The sequence below is a fragment of the Lycorma delicatula genome, chromosome 4 (genome assembly GCF_047948215.1).
Source record: "Lycorma delicatula isolate Av1 chromosome 4, ASM4794821v1, whole genome shotgun sequence".
Taxonomy (NCBI): Eukaryota; Metazoa; Arthropoda; class Insecta; order Hemiptera; family Fulgoridae; genus Lycorma; species Lycorma delicatula.
Window position 1 is genome coordinate 130315481 of NC_134458.1, and position 8804 is coordinate 130324284.

At 31.5% G+C, this 8804-nt stretch overlaps 1 non-coding gene across 1 annotated transcript; it reads left to right on the plus strand.

Moving 5' to 3' along the window:
• Nucleotides 1–5290: 5290 nt before the first annotated feature.
• On the plus strand, nucleotides 5291–5363 carry TRNAV-UAC (transfer RNA valine (anticodon UAC)). The gene has a single exon. It is a non-coding gene; the product is annotated as a tRNA-Val (tRNA).
• The last annotated feature ends 3441 nt before the right edge of the window (nucleotides 5364–8804 follow it).

The following is an 8804-nucleotide window of genomic DNA, read 5'->3' on the forward strand; positions in this document are numbered from 1 at the left end:
TCACCCAAACGATCATGCACTTAGTCAGTGAGAAAGAGAGAGAAAGTGTGAGAGAGGTCGAGAAGGATTGAGTGAGAGCATGAGAAGTAGATAGACAACTGAATGAATTTCAAAGCGAGTTCAGCAAAAAGTTGACTGATGAAATGGGTCGGCAAATTGTGCCTGGCATGCAAGCAACTATTTCCCGAATTGAGTGGATAATTTATGGTGCGGACTGTACACTACGTATAACTCTGTAGCTGTTGTGAAAGGCAGTAAAATATCATCGCGCCAATAAAAACGACGCCTAGTTGTAAATCTAGCTCGTAAACTCACCAACAGGAGCATCCAATTCGCTTTTTCTTTACGTTGTTATAATCGTAGGTTAAAACTATTAAAATGTTTATTTGAGCTATTAGGCTTAACATTTATTTACATAAACATCAATAAAACCCAATCAAATAATATAAAAACCACAAATTTTTAACAAGCGGAAAATTATGCTACGGCTACTATATTATACTTTCTGTTTTTATACAAGTGATGTTATAAGAAAACTTTTAATTGCGAGAACATCATAAGAGGGAACAAAGTAAATAACATTAACAGTTAATAAAATCTAAATATTCTGAAACGAAATGAGCAATTAAATAGATTCAAATAATGGTACGGACAGAATTGCCTAGAGTGGATTGGGAATAAGATTATTTTAGTTACCTCATCTCAGTATTATACGAAAGCATTTATTTTAAACACACTTGGAAGGTCATTAAGTCTCTTTCTAATCCAACATTTATATCTTTTCCTTTAAAAGTAAATAATACGACAATCAGCTTTATGTAACATCGTTTTATTTTATGATTTAAAATTTAATTATTTTTCTTTCTGTTAATTGTTTAGGTTCTAATCGAGAATAAAGTTGAAACCACAAAGCAAAAGAAAAACCGTAATAAAAATATGTAAAAGATGCAAAGATTCGAAACAATAATAACACAATGTGATGATAATAATAAGCATACAATGTATAAAAAAATGTGAAATTATATTCAGCAGATTTTTAAAAAAAATCTACATTCTTTGCATGAATAGTACATAATTACACTTTACATATGAGGCAAACACGTGGTAACAAGCTATAACCTATCATAATAAGATACAGTTATATAAGATATCACATAAATTATACATGATGTAATATATAAAGTCACATTAAAACGGATCTGTGATATATACGAACTTTAAATTTTAAATGAGTTTTAATCTTTTTATTTTTTATTTGAAAAAAAAAAATTATACGTGCCTTTTCACTTTGAATTAATATAACTATATTGATATATATAAGTCATACCTGAGCTGAATTTTAATGACTGAATATTTACCTAATTAAGAAAAATAAATATGATACATTTTACTGGGACAGAATTTAAATGATGCATTATAATAGTTATTTCTGAATACACTACATGTGTTTTAAGAATCCATTATAAAACTAATTTACGTTTTCCCCTTAATCTATTGATAAAATCGGTATACTGCTTTAAATTAAGTATTAAAAGGTAAAATACTTACTTTTTTCGGTGTGTAACAAATGTAGTGCACCGATACGAAAAGTGAGAAGGGTAAATTAATCTTCGCAGTTGGTGGTTACAGATTCAAATTCCAAATACGTCTGACGGGCGGAATCAGTGATAGTCATGGACGACAAATACTTGTAAATGTTACTATAAAATTTATTTGGAAAGTAAAATTACAGAAAGTTTTCAAGTTTTTTCAAATAGCAAGTTCTGTGAAAAGAAATGCAGCTGAAGATATTTCATATAAGCCGTCAAAACTCTTACAAGGAGAACTGAAAAATATGAAGACGTAGAATCATTATAAGTGACAATAACGTACGTGTTCGGAGGTCCGGAGAATCGATTCATCCCAGTCTTCCAAAAAGTTGTTGTGCAAGCTCATCGCGCTTTGCGAGAAATGGAAATTGTCTCCAATACTGGGGAAGATTTCCTCATGATGAACGACCCAGCAAAAGGACTTGTTTGTTTCATGACACTGACAAATTTAAAAATTCTCTCTGAAATGCCAAAAACTCTCATGGTACGTTAAAGAGTTGCCCAAATTTTTCAAACAGATATTCACAGAACATGGATAGTAAAGAGTAGGGGGTTATACATGTTCCAATAGTGTTCGTTTTTTTTTTTTGGACAAAGACTCTTGCACTTCTGAAACGTTCAAGTCAATTATCGCATAATTTATTTCTTGATCCTAGAAAATATTTATGGAATTCTAATCTGCAGTATATGGTGCTGCAAAAGTTGTTTCAATGAAGATATATGGTTGTCTTTTTTAATTATTTTTTGTTTTTAAATTATTTACAAGCTGTTTTTTAAATTATTTTTTTGGCTCACCCTTCCTAAAGTCCCGAAAACATAGACGACTGTTTCACAGACGACCTAATGGTATTACAAACAGACGGAAAAGAAAAAAGAAAAATATTCACAGATTACGTATTCTACAATTAAATTTCTCCTGATGCTATGTTAACTCCAAGAATATGGGCGGATTTCAGCGTTTCTACGAATCCTACGACGAACAATTGCGAATCATTTCACGCTCGATTAAAAGTGCATTTCTACACTTCTCATCCTATCATATGCAATGTTGATGTTTTGAAAAATTTCCAGGCTGATACGTAAATCAAATTAAGAAGCAAACAAAATGTAAGGAAATATAAACGGATAAAAGAAAACGAAATGTAAATAGCTATACAAAACGTAACAAAAAATAAAATACGTAGAAATACAGAAATAATAATAAAGTAAACTTTAAATAAAAAGAAAAGTTTTATTGAAAGTTGAAAAGACTATTTTAAGTGGCTCAAAAAAATGTGTCATAGAGAATTGGCAGAATTATTTTAAGCGGCTAGACAAAACATATACTGCACTTCCTTTTAAAGGATATCTACAGCTGATGATCATTAACAAATGTGAAATATGTTTTTGCTTTTCACTGGTATATTAAAACCACAAATAATTAGAGGAGGATACACTAATATTTATACTTATTATTATTTTCAATTTTTCGGAGTAAGAAAATACAATTTCCTACGAGGAACAAAGTTGGCCGTGTAAAATTTCTTGCGAGCGACGCAACTGACCGGGTTCTTTTTCAGGCGGACGCAACTCAACGACGTCCCTTTAATTAATATCTACATTTTTTTTGTCTTAAATCAGTCTTATCCACTGATAAAATTGTATACATCATATACCTGAAACCTATGCTGAAAAATAAAATTGTAATATTATTGGACTAGATAGCTGAAGGAAATAATTAAAACTTTATCAGTAAAAAGTAACAGAAAAATTACTGCAAAAATTATTACTATAAAAACTTGTAAACTATTTTACACGTATATATTTTATTTATATTTTACACACACACAATATATATATATATATATATATATATATATATATATATATACATATATATATATATATATATATATATATATATATATATATATATATATACATATATATATATATATATATATATATATAATATAATACCGTTTAATTTACTTTTATCATACACACGACTCAATTTTTCTGTTTTTAATTCATCCCCAAATTAAAAATCAATGTTAAATAATAACACCCTAACCAATAATTTAATACTTATTTAAAGAGGTAATAAAGAGATTAAGTAAAAAGTAAAAGTAAGAGCTTAAGTAAAGGGGAAGTAAGGTTTTAGTGAGTCTGTTGACGACTAATTTTTTTTTTTTTTTGTTATTTAAAAATGTTAAAATGAAGCATGACGTTACAAAACAAAAACCGAAATAACAATTGATAAAATTACACGCACAAAATAGGTGTAAGAACAATATTAATCGTTCTAAAAAAAAATTATTATGTGCAAACAATATGTACTTTTTTTTTTAATGAGCGGGCACCAATAGCTATGTTCATGAAACAATATTAATCGTTCTAAAAAAAAATTATGCAGTGCAAATAATATGTACTTTTTTTTAATGAGCGGGCACCTACAGCTATGTTCATCAGCCCGGTGGCTAAATAGTTCCCGGGCTATGGACCCGTTAGGGTAGCGTATAAAAAGAGGTCATGCCTGACCGGGATTCGAACTCAGGATCTCCGCACAAAATGACGAGACGCCGCAACATTTTAATTTTATACAAATTGATATAAAATAAAGCTGAAAGATATTTTAAATATCGGTATTTAAATTCAATTTTAATGTTTAATTAATCATAATAATTAATTAAATATTAGCCGTAAAATCTTACAACCAGTTTTACTGACTTTTAGTGTGAAATATCTGTTGTTCATATTTAAATTTTTGTATTTTTTTTTGGCATTAATAACCTCTCCGATTATTCACCTCCCTTCCAAAATCCATTGAACATCTGAAATAAATTAAGCTATGTATCCTTAACACACAGGGATGGTCTAGTGGTGAACGCGTCTTCGCAAATCAGCTGAATTTGAAATCGAGAGTTCCAACGTTCAAATTCTAGTAAAGGTTACTTTTATACGGTTCTGAATACTAGATCGCGGATACCGGTGTTCTTTGGTGGTTGGGTTTCAATATACCAAACATCTCAGAAATGGTCGAACAGATACTGTACAAGACTACACTTCACTTACACTCATACATATCATCCTCATTCATCCTTTGAAGTAATACCTGACGGTGATTCCCGGAAAATAAACAGGAATAAAAATCTATCTATCCTTATGTCAAAAACTTCCTCTAGTAGGAAAGTTTTTGACATAAACTTTCTACAAAAGTAAAATTGTACTCAAGTAAACAATTGCTTTAGTAGAATTTATCATTCTACTAAAGTAATTAAAAGCACTACAGGAGCTATATCAATAAAATAAATTTGTTTAGTTTTTCAGGATAAGTGCATCTACTAAAGTTAGGCTTCAATATAAATAAAAAAAAAAACAAAAAGAACTCATTACTGAAGAAAATGAACTAGAAAAAATGTAATTATTTTATATTTTATCCATATTTTATCCAAGAATTCATAAGCTGCAATACTCCAAATTAAACGATGTGTGAAAGCAAGAAAAAATTTACATTATGTGACTATAAAAGAGAGAGATTGAATATAATCCAGTACTTGTCTAAGAAATAGTGTATTTCAAATAATTGAAAAACAACTAAATTGATGAAGCTGTAACAACCTAAAATATCTCTATAGTAAAAAAATTCTACTGCTTTAAAATAATATTACCGTTACAATCATTTACGCTTACTTTATATAAAACAGTATTAAATTTGCGGCGGTTCCGTGGTGTAGTGGTGATCACATCTGCTTTACACGCAGAAGGTCGCCAGTTCGAATCTGGCCGGAATCACTTTTTTTTACAATATGTTCCTATGATAGAAATATTTTTTTTTAAGACAGGTTTACGAGCAATATTTTTCTTATTTATTAAATATGTAATATTAAACATTAAAAATAAATTTAATATTCATTAATACACGTAAATGAAAATCGGCTTTTATGGGGTCAAATCATACACAATAAAATTATTATAAATAAAAGCTGTTATATGACAATAATTAGTGAAAATTTAATTAACGACACAATTATTTGGAATCATTAGATAGAAAAAAAATTATAATAATAAATATATATATAAAAACAAAAATCTTCTCAGAATTAAATTCTCTACAAGATTTTAATGACATATTGTACGCATTTATTAGTCATTTAATAATTTTTTTATCACAAACGTAAAAACACGTTTCTAGATAACAAATTTTTCTGTTTTACGTCGAATATTATGAAAACTACTGTAGTTATGGTTCTGGAACAAGTTTTATTCAATTTTTCAGGTGAAACCCCCATAAGAAACCATCATTTTATCCCTTAATTTGGATTCCTAAAATTTCAGTAGGGTTTTTTTTTTTTACTCTGCCTAGGAATCACGAAGAAATTTTCTCTAGCCGTAACTCGCTAACGGAGCATCCCCGGATCCATGTTTATATGATTTTTTTAATTATTTTCGGTAGCAGAATGAACTCAAAAACCGCCGTGACTATGCCAAACATTCTGTGTCTTTTTGTATTTATTTTTATAATTTTTGTATTTATTAAAATTTAAGATAAGGTAATTAATTATTTTAAGATTTTACGATTCCCGCCTAAAGTAATAAACGGGATCTATTTATACAATTTAACGCCACTCCTCTATGAATCATGAGACCTTGCCGTTGGTGATGGGGCTTGAGTGCTCAGGGATACAGAGTAGCTGGACCGAAGGTGCAACCATATCGGAGAGGTATCTGTTGAGAGCCAGACTAAGGAATGATTCCTGAAAGAGGGCAGTAGCTCTTTCAGTAGTTGTTAGAGGCGTGACTCACAATGACTTAAACGGCCATATCAACATCACTCAGTCCTCTGAGTACTGCGCAGCTGAAAGCAATGGAAAACTACAGCTGTTTTTTGTTTTCCAAGAAAATGTGGCTCTCTGCATTTTCAAAAGCAATAATGGAGGCGCCTTCCTTGGTAAAATATTCCGGAGGTAAAATAGTCCCCCGTTCGGATCTCCGGGTGGGGACTACTAAGGAAGGGTCACCAGAAAAGTAAAAAATAACATTCTACGAGTCGGAGCGTGGAATGTTAGAAGCTTAAAAAGGGTTGGTAGGGTAGAAAATTTAAAAAGGGAAATGGATAGGGTAAACGTGGATATAGTAAGAATTAGTGAGGTTCGGTGGGAAGAGGAAGGCGACTTTTGGACAGGTGACTTTAGAGTAATTAACTCAGCGTCAAATAATGGGCAGGCAGGAGTAGGTTTCGTGATGAACAAGAAGATAGGGAGGAGAGTGGAGTATTTCAAGACGCATAGCGATAGAGTCATTGTAATAAGGATAAAATCAAAACCTAAACCGACAACGATTGTTAACGTCTATATGCCTACAAGCGCCTATGATGATGATGAGGTAGAATGTGTATACGAAGAGATTGATGAAGCAATTAAACATGTAAAAGGAGATGAAAATTTAATAATAGTTGGAGATTGGAATGCAAGCATTGGAAAAGGCAAGGAAGGAAATATTGTGGGTGAATACGGGCTGAGCAAAAGGAATGAAAGAGGGGACCAACTTATAGAGTTTTGCACGAAGTATAATTTAGTAATTGCCAACACCCAAGTTAAAAATCATAATAGAAGAATATACACTTGGAAAAAGCCAGGCGATACTGCAAGGTATCAGATAGATTATATCTTGGTTAAGCAAACATTTAGAAATCAACTCGTTGACTGCAAAACTTACCCTGGAGCAGACATTGATAGCGACAATAATTTGGTGATAATGAAATGTAGATTGGGGTTTAAAAACCTGAAGAAAAGGTGTCAGATGAATCGGTGGAATTTAGAGAAGCTTGAGGAAGTGGAGGTAAAGAAGATTTTTGAGGAGGACATCGTAAGAGCTCTGAGTAAAAAAGATAAGGAAGAAAATGTAGAAGAAGAATGGGAGAATGTTAAAAAGGAAATTCGTAAATCAGCAGAAGCAAACTTAGGCGGAATAAAGAGAACTGGTAGAAAACCTTGGGTTTCAGACGATATATGGCAGCTGATGGATGAACGTAGAAAATATAAGAATGCTAGTGATGAAGAAAGTAAAAGGAACTATCGGCAATTAAGAAATGCTATAAACAGGAAGTGCAAAATGGCGAAAGAAGAGTGGATTAAAGAAAAGTGTTCGGAAGTGGAAAGAGAAATGAACATTGGTAAAATAGACGGTGCATACTGGAAAGTTAAGGAAAATTGTGGGGTACATAAATTAAAATCTAATAATGTGTTAAACAGAGATGGTACACCAATATATAATACGAAAGGTAAAGTCGATAGATGGGTGGAATATATTGAAGAGTTATACGGAGGAAATGAATTAGAAAATGGTGTTATAGAGGAAGAAGAGGAAGTTGAGGAGGATGAAAGGGGAGAAACAATACTGAGATCTGGATTTAAGAGAGTATTAAGAGATTTGAATGTAAGAAAGGCTCCTGAAATAGGCGGAATACCTGTAGAATTACTACGCAGTGCAAGTGAGGAAGCGATAGATAGATTACAAAGAGGTATGTAATATTTACGAGAAAGGGGAAGTTCCGTCAGACTTCAAAAAAAGTGTTATAATGATACCACAGAAAGCAGGGGCAGATAAATGTGAAGAATACAGAACAATTAGTTTAACTAGTCATGCATCAAAAATCTTAACTAGAATTCTATACAGAAGAATTGAGAGGAGAGTGGAGGAAGTGTTAGGAGAAGACCAATTTGGTTTCAGGAAAAGAATAGGGACAAGGGAAGCAATTTTAGGCCTCAGATTAATAGTAGAAGGAAGATTAAAGAAAAACAAACCAACATACTTGGCATTTATAGACCTAGAAAAGCATTCGATAACCTAGACTGGAATAAAATGTTCAGCATTATTTAAAAATTGGGGCTCAAATAAAGAGATAGAAGAACCATTGCTAACATGTACAGGAACCAAACAGCAACAGTAACAATTGAAGAACATAAGAAAGAAGCCGTAATAAGAAAGTGAGTCCGACAAGGATGTTCCCTATCTCCGTTACTTTTTAATCTTTACATGGAACTAGCAGTTAATGATGTTAAAGAACAATTTAGATTCGGAGTAACAGTACAAGGTGAAAAGATAAAGATGCTACGATTTGCTGATATAGTAATTCTAGCCGAGAGTAAAAAGGATTTAGAAGAAACAATGAATGGCATAGATGAAGTCCTACGCAAAAACTATCGCATGAAAATAAACAAGAACAAAACAAAA